The sequence below is a fragment of the Sciurus vulgaris genome, assembly GCF_902686455.1.
Source record: "Sciurus vulgaris genome assembly, chromosome: 11".
Taxonomy (NCBI): Eukaryota; Metazoa; Chordata; class Mammalia; order Rodentia; family Sciuridae; genus Sciurus; species Sciurus vulgaris.
Genome location: NC_136472.1, coordinates 56,889,761 through 56,906,723, shown reverse-complemented (window position 1 = coordinate 56,906,723; position 16,963 = coordinate 56,889,761). Strand labels below are relative to the sequence as shown.

At 43.3% G+C, this 16,963-nt stretch overlaps 1 pseudogene across 1 annotated transcript; it reads right to left on the bottom strand.

The window, feature by feature from the left end:
• Positions 1–14,784: 14,784 nt before the first annotated feature.
• Positions 14,785–15,545, bottom strand: LOC306640237 (transcription factor BTF3-like; annotated as a pseudogene). The gene has a single exon. The product of its transcript is annotated as a transcription factor BTF3-like (transcript).
• Positions 15,546–16,963: the final 1,418 nt, after the last annotated feature.

The window sequence follows — 16,963 nt, the reverse complement described above, 5'->3', positions numbered from 1 at the left end:
TAAATTCAATACATCCCAATCTTGGTCAAAATACATTGTAGTTTTTAGTGGTATGAAACATAATGTTATGACCAAGGCAGGAAAAGAAAACAAGTCCTATAAAAGATAAAGTATCTTGGTTAATTTTTTTTTAATAAAGCTTTTATGTGGATATCCCAGGGTTACCTCTCTGATGAAGGACTGCCCCAGGATCTTCATCATCCTGTCCCATCTACATATCAGAACATCTGAGTCAGGACCCTAAATGCCAACTTCATCTCTGAAATACCACAGGGTACCTACTTTCATATTCTCAGGATGTAACACTCCAAATGGAATTTCTCCCATTCCACCTCCAGTGGACAAACCCATGCCAGGTTTCTTGGCACTTTTCTACCAGGATGGTAGCATCTGAGTGGTGGCTGGTGTCAAGGAGAGGCAGCATTGTTCAGCCATTTGAGCACAAGCAGCATCTTCTCACGGCCCTCTGACATCTCTCATGCTCTTAACCTCCCTTGTGGGCCATTTTGCTCTTACCCTTGGCATTCGCCCTCCCCTCCACATTGGCTTTCTGAGCCCTGGTTCTTGGGTCAATAGACTAAGATGAAATCCGCCTGGTGGTCCTGTTTCTGCCCCCAACTTGGACTTGCTTTCAGCTTCCTTCTCACTTACATGCATTGGGATGTATGTAAGCCGCTCTGGGGCTTTCTTCACTCTTCCCCTCTAGTCCTAACTCAGATCATGGTCTTTGTTTCCTCCCTGCTCAGCCTTCCCAATAGCCAGGAGGTTCCCAAAAGACATCAAGAGGTCCCTGGCACCAGCCTCCTTCTAGCTCATTGCAGGTTGTCAGAAGGGAGATCCAGCCAGGCCATAAATACCCTCCTTTTGCTCATTTGAGCCCATTTCTGAAGGCCCACAAGTCACACTAAGCCCCTGCTGCAGTGTGCTTCTGCTAGAGAGAGGGAAATGGAACTGAGACTGAAACTTGGCCAAACAAAAAATAGTTTTAATTATGCTTTTTTTTTTTTTTTTTTTTTGAGACACTCCATAACTTGTCTGCCTGGAGAAAAGTGGTGAGATTCCAGTGTCTGTTTGATAAGCACATCAGACAAGCCCTCAGACCATGGGAACCAAGGGAGAATGGTGTCGCAGGGTGACAGGAGCCTCGGATGTGTTCCCGGACAGAACAAGTGTTATTATGGGATGACACAGACCAGACTCAAAGCAGATGCTGGTTCGTTCTGTTCTCAGAGCAAAAGCCGGCTAGAAATGGGGCTTTGAGACAGGGTCAAGGCAGCAATGCTCTTTCTGGCTGACAGCCCTCATCCCAGCCTTCTCTCCACAGAATCTCACAGGGAAAAAGACAGAACCCAGAAGAATCTATGTGGCTGTCCTTAGAATTAATCGTGATTGATATTCATCCAAGAGGATGAATGGATCCAGGACTGGGAGAGAGATGTCTGATCAGAAGGCTAAGTAGGATAGCTCCCAAATTTGCTTTCTGTCCCATTAAAATCTCATCCGGGTAAATTCTTTGGGAGACCTAGGATAGTCACCCTGGAAGCATTTGGGAAAAAGCAGATATCTGGGCAAGAAAGAGGGTGTCCATTTGGACGTCTTCCGCTGCATGGGGAGAGCAGCAAAAACAGGGCAAACAGAATTATTGGAACTGATGAGAATCTTGCAGGTCATCAAATTCAACCTCCTGAATTTAGAGAGGAGAGAGAGGCACAGAGAGGAAAGGGGACAGGCCCAAGGTCACATTGCCCCAGAGCATGGGGTGGGGGATGTGAAACAGGAAAAGCCCTCAGTTCTTCTGATGTCCAACTCCAGGGTTTTTCCTTGCACTGAGCCTTGAAGGACAGCCCAGGAATTGGCGAGGACACTGCTTCCCTTTGCTGCTGATCTGGAGCTAGGGAGAAATGGGCCAGGTCCTAAATGCAGCTCTCAGGGAAGTCTCTAGCAGGTTGTCAAGTGCTCCTGCCAGTGCTGAGCTGGCAGATGAGGGTGGGGAGAAGTGCTTAGAAATCCTGAGCACTGAAAGGTGGCCTGTAATTGTAAAATTCCATTTCCTTTCAATTAGCAGCTGATTGCATTTGATGAGCTGCAACATTGTTTCCTCCATGTAGATTAGGAGTCAGAGCAGTCAATGAGCTGTGAAATTCTCTCCCTGCTGAAACAATAGACAGTGATTAAAGCGCAGCTAATCCGATCATTATAGCCAGAGCCCACTGATCATTAGCTGCTAACCAGATCCCAGAGAGCCACTCCAGCTCGGCCAAGGCGGGCAGGATGCAGCAGGTCAATGCTACCAATATGCCGCCTCCCTCCTCTCCCTGCCCAGAAGTCCCCAGTGGACCCCAGGGCTGGGGCGAAAAAACAGGATGCCACAATGGATACAGGGAATGAGCCTGCCAAGGGCAGCTTGATGTCACACAGAGAGAGAGAGCTAGGACTTTGGACGCAGATGTACCAGGACTGGGACCAAAGCCCACCCCACCCCAGGTGTGGTTTAACCTCTGAGCCTCGGATAAATGATTTGTCCCAAATCCTTAATAATACCTTGTTCGCATGGTTGTTCTGAGGATTAATATCACAGCCCAGGTAAGATCCCTGGCATAATGCTGGAAGTCAGTAATAACACTAACTAACATTTTCAAGTGTTTGCTACGTGCCCAGCGCTGTTCTAAGGGCTTTATATGGATTAACTTATTTAATCCTCATAACAGCCCCAGTAAAGTAGATGCTATTATCATCCCTGTTTTTCTAATGAGGAGCACAGAAGTTCAGTAACTTGCTGGAGATCATTTAGCTGAGTGACAGGGCTGGGATTTGAACTAGGCAAACCAACTCAGAGGTTAACCAATCCCCTTTGCTAATTCTAAAAAAAAAAAAAAATGTTAGCACTCATTGACTGCCTTCACTGGCCCTATGGATTTCAAACTTTACTGTGCAGAAGAATTAGCCAGAGAGAGAGTTCAACACGAAGATCATCAGAACAAAGCTGTGGAGATCAAGACTCAGGTAGGGACAGGATCCAAGAACCGGCAAGTTATTAGCACCATGTTGCAATGCTAGTACTGTGGTCCAGGACCTCCCTGGAGAAATGCTCCAGGTTCGGGGGAGTGCGGGTGTGTCTCTCCAAGTCCTGCATCCCCTTTTACTTTGCTGCCTCACTTAGGGCTATGCCCAGTTGCTGATAAGGAAAGTCATAGGTGCACTTGCAGCAGACAGGAAGAAAGGAAAAGAAAGAGTTTCTGGAACCACAAGTATCAGGATTTGAAACTCTGTCCCTTCCCTTACAGGTGTGGTCATATATGCCATCGTCCATGCAGGACACTTCTGAGATGGTGAACTCATGATTATTCCTAGGACCATCTGGGCAGGTTGGACATGGGTCGTTGTAGCTGACACAGGTGCTCTGCCTGTCCCACCTGTTGCTTGTTACCGCGAATGTTGGGGTCTGCTTACAGCAAACATGATCAGCCTGAGCATGGGGCAAGCAGGATGGGTAGAGGGTTAATGTCCCCAAAGCAGCATCAACCAATGACAGATAGGGAACTTGTAGGTATACACCTTAGTGTCCTTGCCTCTATCTAGGTCAGAGTAATAATTGATAAGTGCTGGGCTCTTTCTCCCAGAATTCCCCAGCAAAACAGCTTCACTTGCCCATCATGGTAAATAACTTGATGACTCAACTTCTATTTTCTTCTTTTCCTTCCCTTTTTATGTTTTATCTTTTCACTGTTATTCCTTGAAATCACCTCTCAAAATCTTTTCTTCCGAATCTTACTTTGAAACCAGAACAGCCACTTTATCATTTATGAGCTGTGTGGCCTTAAATTTCACTTTTCTTAAGAGTAAAATGGAAATAACTAGAGAATGCAAGTCAAGAACAGGATACGGCAAGCACTCACCAAATGTGATTCTATTAGTAATAATATTTCTATTGGAAACAGTAATACAATTGGTGATTGCTCTGGAAGCAACTTTTTTCTTCTGTCTTGCTGCTGTGGCCTCTTCTCTTCACCTCTCCTCTAGAATGTCACAATAGTGCCCCACGGGGCTCCCTGCCATCAGCCTCTCTTGCACCCCGGGTGGCCTCCTGTGAAGGCCAGGGTGCTGATCTTATTTTACTACTACCATGGGCCTGCGATGTATCAGGCACATGCTGGATTTAAAATACATGGTTTCCAAGTTTGCTTTGAGGAAAGATTCCCAAAGGCCACTTTGAAAGAGGAACACAATCTATTTACCAACTACAAAAGTCTAATACTTGTATTGAAAATCAACACACATTTGTTAAGTCTGGTGTTGATCATCACATCTTTCAAATATCTTTCGTTGCTGCCTCTGAACAAAGTCTAAATGAGGTGTCCGGGGCCCTTCTTAACCTCCCTGCTCCCAACAGAGCTGCTGACACTGCCTGTGCCCAAAGGCTACGGAAAACCCCTTTGCACCCGGTGGCTCTCCTGCTTCCTACTCTTCCTTCCCAGGAAATGAACGGGAGGTGCGCTTGCCTACTCCTTTTTAATTTTTTGCCAAGCAGTTGAACAGCTGATTTCAGTCATTTCTACCTATGGTTTCCTCCTTAAAGCTAATTAGTTTCTTTTCAAGTAATTGCAAATAGTACATTTTCCAGGCCCTTGGAGTCAAGGCTGACAACTAGCTGGCTGGAGTGGGCTCTTATCAATAGCTCACGGAAATTAGACGCACAAACATCACACTGGGGCCCCGAGGATTGCTCTAAGTTGTTTAGAATAAATAGCTCATGGAAGTCCCAGGGCTCTTTTATGAATGGACCTGCTAATGCAAAATCTCTCCAACGTGGTGGGGCAACATGAACGTCAGGAGCTTCCCAAAGCATGGGCTAGGATTCAGCTCTACCTGAGGCACCAGACTGTGCTCTGTGGTCAGGAGACAGAGAGGCTAGAGGTAGGAGCAGGTGGGCAAAAAGAGAGTGGAAGGGGCTCTCTCTGCCAGAATTATACAGGTGGACAGTGAGGTTAAGCGCAGAGGAAGGGGGGGAGCTTCATGGAATCATTCTCATCATCGTCATTGTCACCTCCCTCCTTCAGTGAGCCTGACTGGCCAGCCTTCAAGAACCTGTGAAGTGCTTGTGTCTATAAAATTCTCCCTTCAGTCTTTGGGACCCAATATGTGCTCATTCTCAGATCTGCTGTTTTCTGTAGAATCTGGTTTTAGATTTTGAGGGGGTGTCTTTTATTTCTCTCTCCCTTCAATTCAAACATTGCTGTCACTGCTGCTACTGCTGCAACTTGAGACGTGGAATGAGAGGAGGGGAGTCTTGCCGGCTCCTCAGCATGTTCTCGCTATGTTGGCTCTCACCATCAGTGCCCGTGAGTGCCTTTACCTCAGTAATCATTTCCCATTGCTGTCGTTAACTACCACAAAGAACACGGCTTTAAGCAACACAGATGCATTATTGGATGGTTTTGTAGGCTCAAGGTCCAACTGAGTTCTCACTGGGGTAAGATGGATGTGTTGGAATCCAGGAACAACAGGCAGTTGTTGGAAGCATCAAAATCAGTGCTCACAGAACAACATGGGGCTTCTGCATGGCTCGCCCTCCTCCCGCTCTTCCTTCAAATGGAACAAATGGATGGAGACACTCTTTGTTCAGGAAGCTCTAGAAGAGAATGTTTCTTCACCTTCCCCTCTTCTAGTGGCCCCCACTTTCCTTAACACACAGCCCCTCCCTCTAAATTCAAAGTCAGTGACTTCAGACCTAGGCCTTTGTAGGCTGCCTTCTCTCTTAAAATAGCCACATCTTCCTTTGGCTGCTTCCCTTCTCCCCTTGTAAGAGCCTCCGTGGTTACCTTGGCCCACATGGGCAATCCAGGATGGCCTCCCACTCTGCTGACTAGCAACTTGAACTCCGTCTGCAGCATGGATCCCCCTTGGCATGTAACAAAACAGATTCACAGGCTCTGGGACTAGGATGGGAACATCCTGAGGAGAGGATTCCTCTACCTACCACAATCCCCAGTGCTACACCTTTGCCTGGTCTCGTCAGTTTCTAAGGTATTTTGCACATGCCCTGAAACATGCATGCCACCTTGTGCCTGTGCCAGTGGTGACTATGTTTTTCAGTTGACATATATGCTACCATTCTAGGTTCCATCGGTGGCATTGTTCTCCCACTTTACTTAGGCACTGTTTTTAAGCTCTTCCATGTTGTCTGTATACAATGCTTGAAGCTCTAACGACTGATATTGTTTCATGGTTTGCATCAAACTCATTTTACTTATCCACTCCTCTGCTGATGGGATCTTTACTCCATTCTAAATAAGTCATGATAGATGTCCATGTTCATAGATGAATGGTTCCCATGGGACCATTCAAGAATTTCTCTGAAAAATACGCTAAGGCAAGGATTTCTGGGTCACGGGGCCTATCTACTTAATTTCGCCAACTAGTTACCTGTGCTAGTTATCCCTGTACTATGGTAGTTGCTAAACCTCTCTTCACCATGATGGTGCAGTAATGTCTTCCTCTGTCAAACCTCTTGCTGAGAGGCAGAGTCCAAAGCCCTCTCCTGTGTCTCCCCCCTGTTTTATGGTTTCCTGCACAGGCTTCTTGGCAACTATGCATGTTCCTCCAGCCTACTGTTGAATCCCCAACCACTCCTCTTTACTATGTGCTATAGCTATGCTGGGCACTGGACTCCATCAGAAGACTATTCTTTCACTAGACAAGCCCAGAATTGTGTTTCTTTCCCTTTTCCTCCATCTCCAGGTCCCTAGACTCTGGTTTTATTAATTTAACAAATATTTCTTATGTACCCATTGGTTCAAGTACATTACTCCTTTCTCCCAAACCCAGACATTGGGAATGTAAAAGGAACAATCAAGGGCTGGGGTTGTAGCTTAGTGGTAGAACACTTGCCTAGATGAGTAACCGGGTCATTTTTCATTATAAATGAATAAATAAATGTCCAGTAATAACTAAAATTCTTTTTAAAAAGGAACAATCAAGGGGACTCCACCTGTATCCTGTCAACTCAATTGTAAAATTTAGCCTGAATTCATTCATTTATCTCCAAAACTGACCTAGTGGAAGCCTAGTGGCATTTTTTATCTGGACAGTTACATTTGTCTGCTATTTGGTCCAGTTTCTTCCACTCTTTTCCCAACTAGACCTTTCTTCACACAGCAGTCAGAATACAGATGAGAAATTATAAATCAGATCCCATTAATCCTTCACATCTGTTGACATTCTATTGCCCACAGAACAAAATCCGCACCCCTTAGCCTAGTTGGCAAAGCCCCATGGCAGGTGGCTGCCACCTGTGTCTCTGACCTCATCCTATGCCATTCTTTCTTCATTCACCATATTTCAACCACTTTGGCCTTCTTTCCATTCCAGAAATAGGTCGATCCCATCCCTGCCCAGATAGGATCAACGTTTGCAGAGGTTGCCCCTCTGCCCAGAATGTTCTTCCTCCTGAGATGGTCAGGGCTGGCCCCTTCCCATTGCCCATATATCAGGACTGTTACATTATCTGAAAAGCAGTTATTCACCTGCTGATACTATGTCTGTGTTTATTCATGGGTGTCTTGCCTGTATGCCCCTATAGTGTGTGAGCTTCCTGAGATTGCTGTTAGCTCTCTTGTTCACAGCTCTACTCGTGCCTCTTAGACTTCCTGGCACAGAGAAGGGTACTCAATAACGTTCGAGGAATAGATGAACGAATGTGTCTAATCAAGGTCTTGGTCTTACCTCTCCATTAGAGTCACTTTCCGGAAGCCAGGTGCTACCCAGACCAATTGAAGCCAAATCTCTGGGCATTGGGCTCAGATATGGACATTTCTTAAAGCAGTTAAATGTGCATTTAACACTCTGAATTATCTGTTTGAAGAATACAGACCATCTCAAGCAGGGCAATTTAGGACCTTGTACTGAATTTTTGTATTCAATCACTAGAGAGAGCTGACTTTTCTTTCTTTCTGGTATCTGGTGAGGGTCGTTCAAACCTAGAACTGTCTGCAGCCATGTCAGCTGCCACCATCCCTGGCTGCATAGAGGAAACCAAGCTGTAGGTAGGAAGAACAGGACCAACTCACTGAGACGTTGATCCAGGTCAACGGGGAGGGAGGAGGGGACAGGGAGGGGTAAGACAGTGCTGATGGTGTGCTGGGAGCCCTGGGAGTCTCTGTGTCTACGCCACTTAAATTCCCTTTCTGTTCAAGCTGGGAGGGGTTAGATTCCTTCCACTTGCAACTTAAAAAAAACATTCTGACCAAAACTCGATCAAAGCAAATAATTGTGGGTTGAAAAAAGATGATTTAAATAGAATCCAGAAGAGAGAATATGAAGGCAGTGCCTTTATCGATAAATCCCTAATTCTAAATATAGCCTGTTGCTGAACTAGAAATAATCCTCTGCTTCTCTTATTTCAGCCGATGATAGCGTGTTTACAAAGTGTAGCAGTTAAGCATTTCCACGACCAAATGCAAAGCATTAGATCGCTTACTCTTAATAAAGGGCACAGCTTTGTGATGGAACTGCACTGTGCATTCAGGGCCCTGTGCCAGCCAAGCCTCCTGTCCAGAGGGGCTCCTGCCCTGCCCTGCTTACAGAGAGAACTCAGCCCATGGCTGAATGCTGAGTCCCCTGCGATTACCCATTGACTCAGTTCTAAGCACATGGCCCCTCTTGAGCCCTCAGGAAGGGTGGGAGGCTCTGATGAGGTTGTAAGGTCCCAAACAAGGAAGAAGAAGCGGGTAGAAAGATGCCCAGAAACCAGCCTCCAAGGGGCACCAAAAGGTGATGCTAAAAGGTTTTGAGAACTAGAAAGAGAGAGAGAGAGACAAAGACAATTGCATTTCAGAGATCTCTTCTCAAAGAGGATTCTGCATATGATGAAATGGCACAAGGCTGTGCAGAGTAAATGTGATGCAGAACTAACTGTCTAAAAAGCAGTTACTTAAGCCTTGCTTCACAGAATTCCAAAAGGTAATATACTTTATTCCTGCAATCATCCTGCATCCCCTCAAATATAATCTACATGAGAAGAGAAATAAACGCTACCATCCCAGGAAGATTTCCTGCTGGTTCTTATTTCTGCAAGGAGGCACTGGACCAGGATAAGGTGAATAGAATCCCACAGGGAAAGAATGTAAACAAGGTCTGGAAACTCGAGGTAAGAATCAGTTATCCTGTTACCATTTTGTTTGGTCGCTGTGTTATGCAAATAGGGTGGCACTAAGCCAGGTTAGAAGGCTACTCCGGCTGGTCTCTGGACTAATCTGTAGCGGGCAGCAACAAAACAGGGCCATGCGTTGTAGGATATGTCCGAAACCAAGGAAGATTTGCTTCCAAGGTGTTTGTCCTGTCTCTATAAATGGTAGGGACTCAAAAACCTGTGCTAAAGCTGAAACTCAAGAATGGGGAACCTGGTTAGCTGGAGTCTTTTATATTTTGAAGTGGAGTATGCAAGTTTGGAGTCAAGCAGAAGAGCTCAGAACGGTAGAGAAGTTAAGCCCTAACCCCCAGGGTTTGCATTCTTCACTTTTTACCTGAAAGTGATAGCCTCCCCAGTGTGGAAGTATTGAACAGATATTTCAAGTCTATGAGTTTAAAGAAGATCCAAAAATTCTTACCTGCCTGACAAGTCACCTATTTTGTTTTGTCCTGCTCAAACTCATGCAGCAGTCCCCTGGGTCCCTGAGACCTGAGGTGGGAAGGAAGGGGAAGTGGACTGTCATCCTTTCCAGGACAAGCACCATGAAGGAAACTGCACCACCGGCTTTCCAGACGTCTCTTTTCGGCATTTATATTACTTGCGTTTTACCGTGAAATAACCCTCTGACCCTCATACTGTCTTCCTGTGGACTTTCCATTAAAATGGCTGTATTTTGGCAGGGGTAAAACCTGGATAATATTCTCCACCCACCAAAGCCCTAGAGTCAATCTAACCTTATCTATTCATTTGATAAGCCTCCTGGACCCATAGCATACATTCAATGATCAACTCTCTCATTGGAACAAAGTTCCAAATACGCACCTCTACCTGGAGCACCAGCCTTCCAGTTTGGAAAGACAGTGGCCGGGGCTTCCACCACCCTATATCATTAGCACTCCTCTGGCTGTAGTTCCTTCCCCATCTGACACTGTCTCTTAGGCTCATTTCCTTGTTTAACTAGTTCTCTAGTTCTCTAACATGCATGCGCTCACATATACACACAAATCAGTACCAATAAAGATCTATTAAAAAAAAAAAACCGTAAAACAACTAAAACAATGGGATTCTCTTTTTAAAAGGCATGTGATATTTTCCTCCCCTCCAAGTGCAACCTACATACACTTTTTCACCCCATGAATATTGAGTTTGGTCCTGCTACTTGTATCCAATGGGATGTTAATGAATATGATATGAGCAAAAATATGAAATATTTTGTATCTCTGCCATCACAATGCAAAGAGAAAGCCCCTACTAGCTTACTGGCCCATGGAGGAGGGACTCCTGAAGAAGAATTGAACTGAGGCACACATGTATATTACAAGAATTGAATGCAAGTTGCAGCTTAAAGTCAAGCCCAGGCTAGGTCAGCTAGTACTCAATTCATAGACATAAAACTGAGCATAAATGATTACATTTTTAGGTCACCAGTTTTGGGGGGTTTATTAGACAGCCTTATTGTGACTATAGATAGTCAAATAAGAAAAACGATGATTTTCTGCAGCGAGTTATGAAGCCCAAAGTATTCTTAAAGGCATGCATGGATTTTTTTAAAATTTTAAAAAAATTTTTAAATTTAAAAAAAAAATTTTTATTGTAAACAAATGGGATACATGTTGTGTCTCTGTACATGGCATAAAGGCATACAATTTGTGTAATCATAAATTTACATAAGGTAATGTTGTTTGATTCATTCTGTTATTTTTTCCTTCCCCCTACCCCCCTCACCCCTCTTTTCCCTCTATACAGTCCTTCCTTCCTCCATTCTTGCCCCCTTCCCTAACCCTAACCTTAACCCTAACCCTAACACTAACCCCTCCCACCCCCCATTATGTGTCATCATCCGCTTATCAGCGAGATCATTCGTCCTTTGGTTTTTTGAGGTTGGCTTATCTCACTTAGCATGATATTTTCCAAATTCACCCATTTGCCTGCAAATGCCATAAATTTATCATTCTTTATGGCTGAGTAATATTCCATTGTACATATATACCACAGTTTCTTTATCAATTCATCAATTGAAGGATATCTAGGTTGGTTCCACAATCTGGCTATTGTGAATTGAGCAGTTATGAACATTAATGTGGCTGTATCTCTGTAGTATGCTGATTTTAAGTCCTTTGGGTATAGGCTGAGGAGTGGGATAGCTGGGTCAAATGGTGGTTCCATTCCAAGCTTTCTGAGGAATCTCCATACTGCTTTCCAGAGTGGCTGCACTAATTTGCAACCCCACCAGCAATGTATGAGTGTACCTTTTTTCCCACATCCTCGCCAACAACTATTGTTGCTTGTGTTCTTGATAATCGCCATTCTAATTGGGGTGAGATGGAATCTTAGGGTAGTTTTGATTTGCATTTCTCTTATTACTAGAGATGTTGAACATTTTTTCATATATCTGTTGATTGCTTGTATATCTTTTTCTGTGAAGTGTCTGTTCATATCCTTAGCCCATTTGTTGATTGGGTTATTTGTATTCTTGGTGTACAGTTTTTTGAGTTCTTTATATATTGTGGAAATTAGTGCTCTATCTGAAGTATGAGTGGCAAAGATTTTCTCCCACTCTGTAGGCCCTCTCTTCGCATTGCTGATAGTTTCCTTTGCTGAGAAAAAGCTTTTTAGTTTGAATCTATCCCAGTTGTTGATTCTTGCTTTTATTTCTTGTGCTATGGGAGTCCTGTTAAGGAAGTCTGGTCCTAAGCCGACATGTTGAAGATTTGGACCTACTTTTTCTTCTATAATCTGCAGGATCTCTGGTCTGATTCCGAGGTCCTTGATCCATTTTGAGTTGAGTTTTGTGCAGGGTGAGAAATAGGGGTTTAATTTCATTCTGTTGCATATGGATTTCCGGTTTTCCCAGCACCATTTGTTGAAGAGGCTATCTTTTCTCCATTGCATATTTTTGGCCCCTTTGTCTAGTATGAGAAAATTGTATTTATTTGGGTTTGTGTCCATGTCCTCTATTCTGTACCATTGATCTACCTTTCTATTTTGGTACCAATACCATGCCGTTTTTGTTACTATTGCTTTGTAGTAGAGTTGAAGATCTAGTATTGCGATACCCACTGCTTCGCTCTTTCTTCTAAGGATTGCTTTAGCTATTCTGGATTTCTTATTCTTCCAGATGAATTTCATGATTGCTTGCTCTATTTCTGTAAGGTACGTCATTGGGATTTTAATTGGAATTGCATTGAATCTGTATAGCACTTTAGGTAGTATGGCCATTTTGACAATATTAATTCTGCCTATCCAAGAACATGGGAGATCTTTCCATCTTCTAAGGTTTTCTTTAATTTCTTTCTTTAGTGTTCTGTAGTTCTCATTGTAGAGGTCTGCATGCATGGATTTTTAAGAAAACACCATCATAAGTAAGTTTAAAAATTAATGTGAGCCAAAAAATTGAAAAAATCTCTTTGGTAGATGCAGGTAAGATGAAGGAAACAACAAAGGATTGTAATATACTTGTGTGGTGATGGACCTTATCCCTGTCATTTATAGAACATTATGCAGCTAATAAAAGAAATGAAGTCAATCATTTGTGAACCACCATGTAAGGATGTTCACAATGAATAGAAATTTCAGGATATTAGTAAAAAAGAAAAAACAATTTTTGTTTTAGGAAGGAGTCCCACTACTCTTGTTTACCCTGGGGACTGGAATTACAGGAGGGGAAGTGAGCCTGGGTACTCTCGATTTGGTCATTCTCTATCTTGATTTCTTTCCAATGACCATAAATTAGTCTATATTTAGTCTTAGGTACACTTTTGCCTGATTTGTCAGTATTGTAATTGCACCATCATCGCATGGCAGTCCATCCATGTGTACAGGACCTTCTCCAGTGACAAGAAGCTTGTTGCCCTCTCACATGGCCCTTTTGGAGAGATCCAATTTTACAAAGTACTTCCAAGTATTACCCTATATTTATATAATCTAATAGTCTCAGACTTCTCTGGGCCTGACATGATTTTCAGACCTCTACTGACATACATTCAATAGAAATCTCACTTCAAATTCTGAATTTTGATCTTTTCCTGGGCTTGCAATATTCTGACTGATACTCTCTTATGATACTGAGCAGCAGCAGGGAACCATAGCCCCCAGTCACACGCTAGACCACAAGGATAAAAAACCTATAATCAACAGCATACTGTGCTGCTAAGCTATGATGTTGGGGGAGTTAGGTGTATTCAGTGCATTTCATCTTATGATATTTTCAGCTTCTGATGGGGCATCATTCCACTATAAGTCAAGGAGCATCTCTTTATCTAAATCTTATGCCTTTTCTCTCAAGTTCAGTTTAATTTTTCCAAGATAAGGACTCCATTTTATTTGTTCCTTATTTACCATAGCCAGGTTAAGTTGAGAGGAGGAACATTTTCTGGAACATTAAAAAATGAGGATGTGTATTTTTACTCTTCAATTGCAGATTCTCATAACTACAAAGGATCTTAGACAATCCTGCTAAACCCTCACTACTAACTACTTTACAGGTAAGGAAAACGAGGCCCCAAAGGGACAATGTGTCCCCAGACATCCCTGAGCCACGAGGACAGAACCAGGACTCTGAAGCACCGAGTCAACTTCCAGTCCAGTCTTCTTTTCTACACGTCCCTCAATAGTCCAGTTCTAAAGATGGGTTGATTCTCGGGTCTGGGAAAGTAGTGAGGGCTACCAGGCATGGGGGCTATCACAAGAGCCTTAGAATCAAGCAAAGTGACTTCAAAGACCAGTTCTGGAATTTACACAAACTGTGCCACTGGGCACTTTACCTAGCATCTCTGAGTCTCTGTGCCCTCACAGGATGATAATAGCTACCAAGCAGAGTTATTGTGAGAGAAAGTGAGATGAGGTATAAAAAGCACTCAGCACAGTACCTGGCAGAGAGCAGGAGCCAATTAAATGTGAACCTCCTTCCCTTCTCTGCGGAATACCTCCAGAGCTAAAACACTTCTCATGCACCAAGGAATTAACACCACTGTTACGAGATTAATTCACAGCAATGCACACGAAAACAGTGATTCGAATCATGGCAAAAAAACTATAATTAAAGTATCTGGTATTGTCTGATTACAGGGTTGGCTTCACTCACTTTAGCACTTGGTGGGCAGAGAGCAGGCAGCCTAGACCAAAGCACAGCTTTATTTTCTGAGAGGTTTATGATCACTTCCCAGGGCAGGGAGGTGGTTATTCCTCTGATTCTTGTTTTCCATTGAAGAATCTGAGCCACGGTGGGGTGGAGTAGAGAGGAAGCCTCCATTTACTGAGCATCGACTATGTGCCAGGCCCACGACAGACTCCTTCTTACTTTATGCTTGGAGAAGTCCCAAAAGGTCAACACACTATTTGTAGCTACACTTGACAACCAGGAATGCTGAGGCTCATAGGTAAATTCAGTGAGTAATTCACAGCCATTCCCAGAAAGGGAAGGGAGTACAATTTAATTCAAATCCACTGAATTTCGAAGCTGCCTCCTGTTTTAGGCACCATTTGTACCACTAAGTATGTAATAGACAATGGTTTAAGTACTTTAATTGTTACAGCAAACACTACTAGTTAACTACTAATTCTATGCCCCATTTTTTTTTTTTTTATGAACCTTTGTTTCAAACTTTATTCTCAGGCTTCTTCAGCTTAATTAGCTGCAAAGAATAAATTGTGTACAAGCAAAAACTGAAAAGAGCAGCAGTGTCCAAGGGGCTTGGGTTTAAAAATATTAGAGATCTAGATTTTATCAGATCCATAAACAAAACAATTTTAAAAAGCAGTCATAATATAAAATAGCAGCTCCCAGTAACTTCTTCAAGTTTATCTTCTTCAGAAGTTGACTAGTTCAGTTTGCCTCATTCTTAGAAGCTTCATCAAAATTCTCCACAAGATCTGGAACTTCATCATCATCATCCTCACCAGTAGCAAAGTGGTGCTTTTCCATCCACAGATTGTTTGGGCAGAGCTTCAGCCAGTCTCCTTAAACTTGGAGCAGACTGTCTGCTCCAAGCTGGTTTAAGACGCTGGGTAGCATTTCTGTCAGTTGCTTTGTCTCAGCATGGCCTGTAATGGTGAAAGTGTTTGCTGCCAGAGATGCCTGAACTTGAGGGTTGTTAAAGTGTATCACTATTCCTTGGTTTGTAAACATATTCACCTCTTCAATACCAGAGATATTGTTTACCCCTAACTTCTTTAAGGAGAACTGAAGTTTTTTATCATCTGCTATAGCTGTTTTATGAACCAACTTCTTTCTGCAAGCAGTTCCTTTCCCACCAATGTGCACTTGTGCCTGCAGTTTGGCGAGTTTTTCCTGGTTCATGATAGTTTCTTTTATCTTCTCGGAGCAGAAATGGGGCCGCGCGGGGGACTAGGGCTGGCGCTCAGGGGGGTCTCTGACAGGCCAGCTGAGATTAGGCACACACAGGCAGGGACTCAAGATGGCAGCTCTATGCCCCATTCTTTACTAAAAAACCTCAAGCTTTTATTTTATTTTATGAGTAGAATGTGCCCAACCATAGATCATCATTTTCCCATTTGCTTTGCCTCTGAGGAAGCCAAAAAGATCTAGGACATTATTGGTTATGACTAGCAGCAAATGTCCTAAAAAGATAATGACGTATTGGAGAGACAAGGCATTATTTTCCCTCTACCTTTCCTTATTTTCTTGTCTAGAATATGGACTGAAAGTTGGTGCCTGGCAGGTCCTTTCAACCACAAGTTTCATGAGGTGATGTTGAGAACAGAAATTATAAAGCTGGTACAGAAGAAAGGCAGAGGATGTCTTGGGTCCCTGTCATCTGCAAAGCTACTTGTCAATACTGGAGTTGCCAATTTTTACATGAGAGAGAAATAAGCCTCTACTACTTTAGATTATTTTTTGTTGTGATTGCAGCTGAACGTAATCCTGTTTTGCCTACAATTTCCAGGTTTTATTTCTATCCCCCGGTTTTTCAGGTGAAATAATTGAAACACAGAATGGTCAAGCAAAGGGCCCCTCGATCATGGAGCTGGTATGTAACCGCGAGTGGATTTGAACTCAATCCAACTTCTGCAACACTCTTGCTCTTAATAATCATATTAGATTGCCGAGTCGGACTAGACATCAAAGACCATTTTCCCAAGCCGAAGAACTTTCAAGTCTCAGCGGAATTTTCCTTCAGAATCAAACTTTATTTCTGATGGCTTGAGCCCTATTTGCATCTGGCATGAGGTTAGTTTTTCACTTTGTAAGAAATAACATTCTAATGGGTTTTTAAGGGCCCAGAAGACTTGTTAGCCATTCCCTGGCTGCCGCAGGACAAACTCATTAAAAACATCTGAACAAAACCAACAGAACTTGAAGGGCAACAAGAAAATGAAGCCACTCTGCGGGTGGAGTTAGAGAATACATTCAGTGAATCACAGATGTTAGCGGACCCACTCACCCAACCATAATTGGGACTCAGTGTCCAGGACGTTTCTCTTGTCCACATTCTGGGATCTCACAGGTTGGAAAAGGGTGTCACAGTCACTTCCTCATTTTATCAGAATCTCCGTTAATAAGTAATCTTGATACCCCTGGAGTTTTCTCTTAGCAGGCCTTCTTTACCTCTACCGAAAAAGAGTTTCCTAAGCAAATGAACGAAGCAAACAAGACTGGAAAAGAAATGTTTACAGAGCTAAAAAGAGTAAATTATCTGGCAGCCCGGAAAAATGTCCAATTAGAGTAAAACATGGTTTATTCGGAGGTCCACAGATTGGAACTTGCTGTTTCTTAATTGGATCTGTAAAATGGGGATAGTCATGCTAATGTCTCAG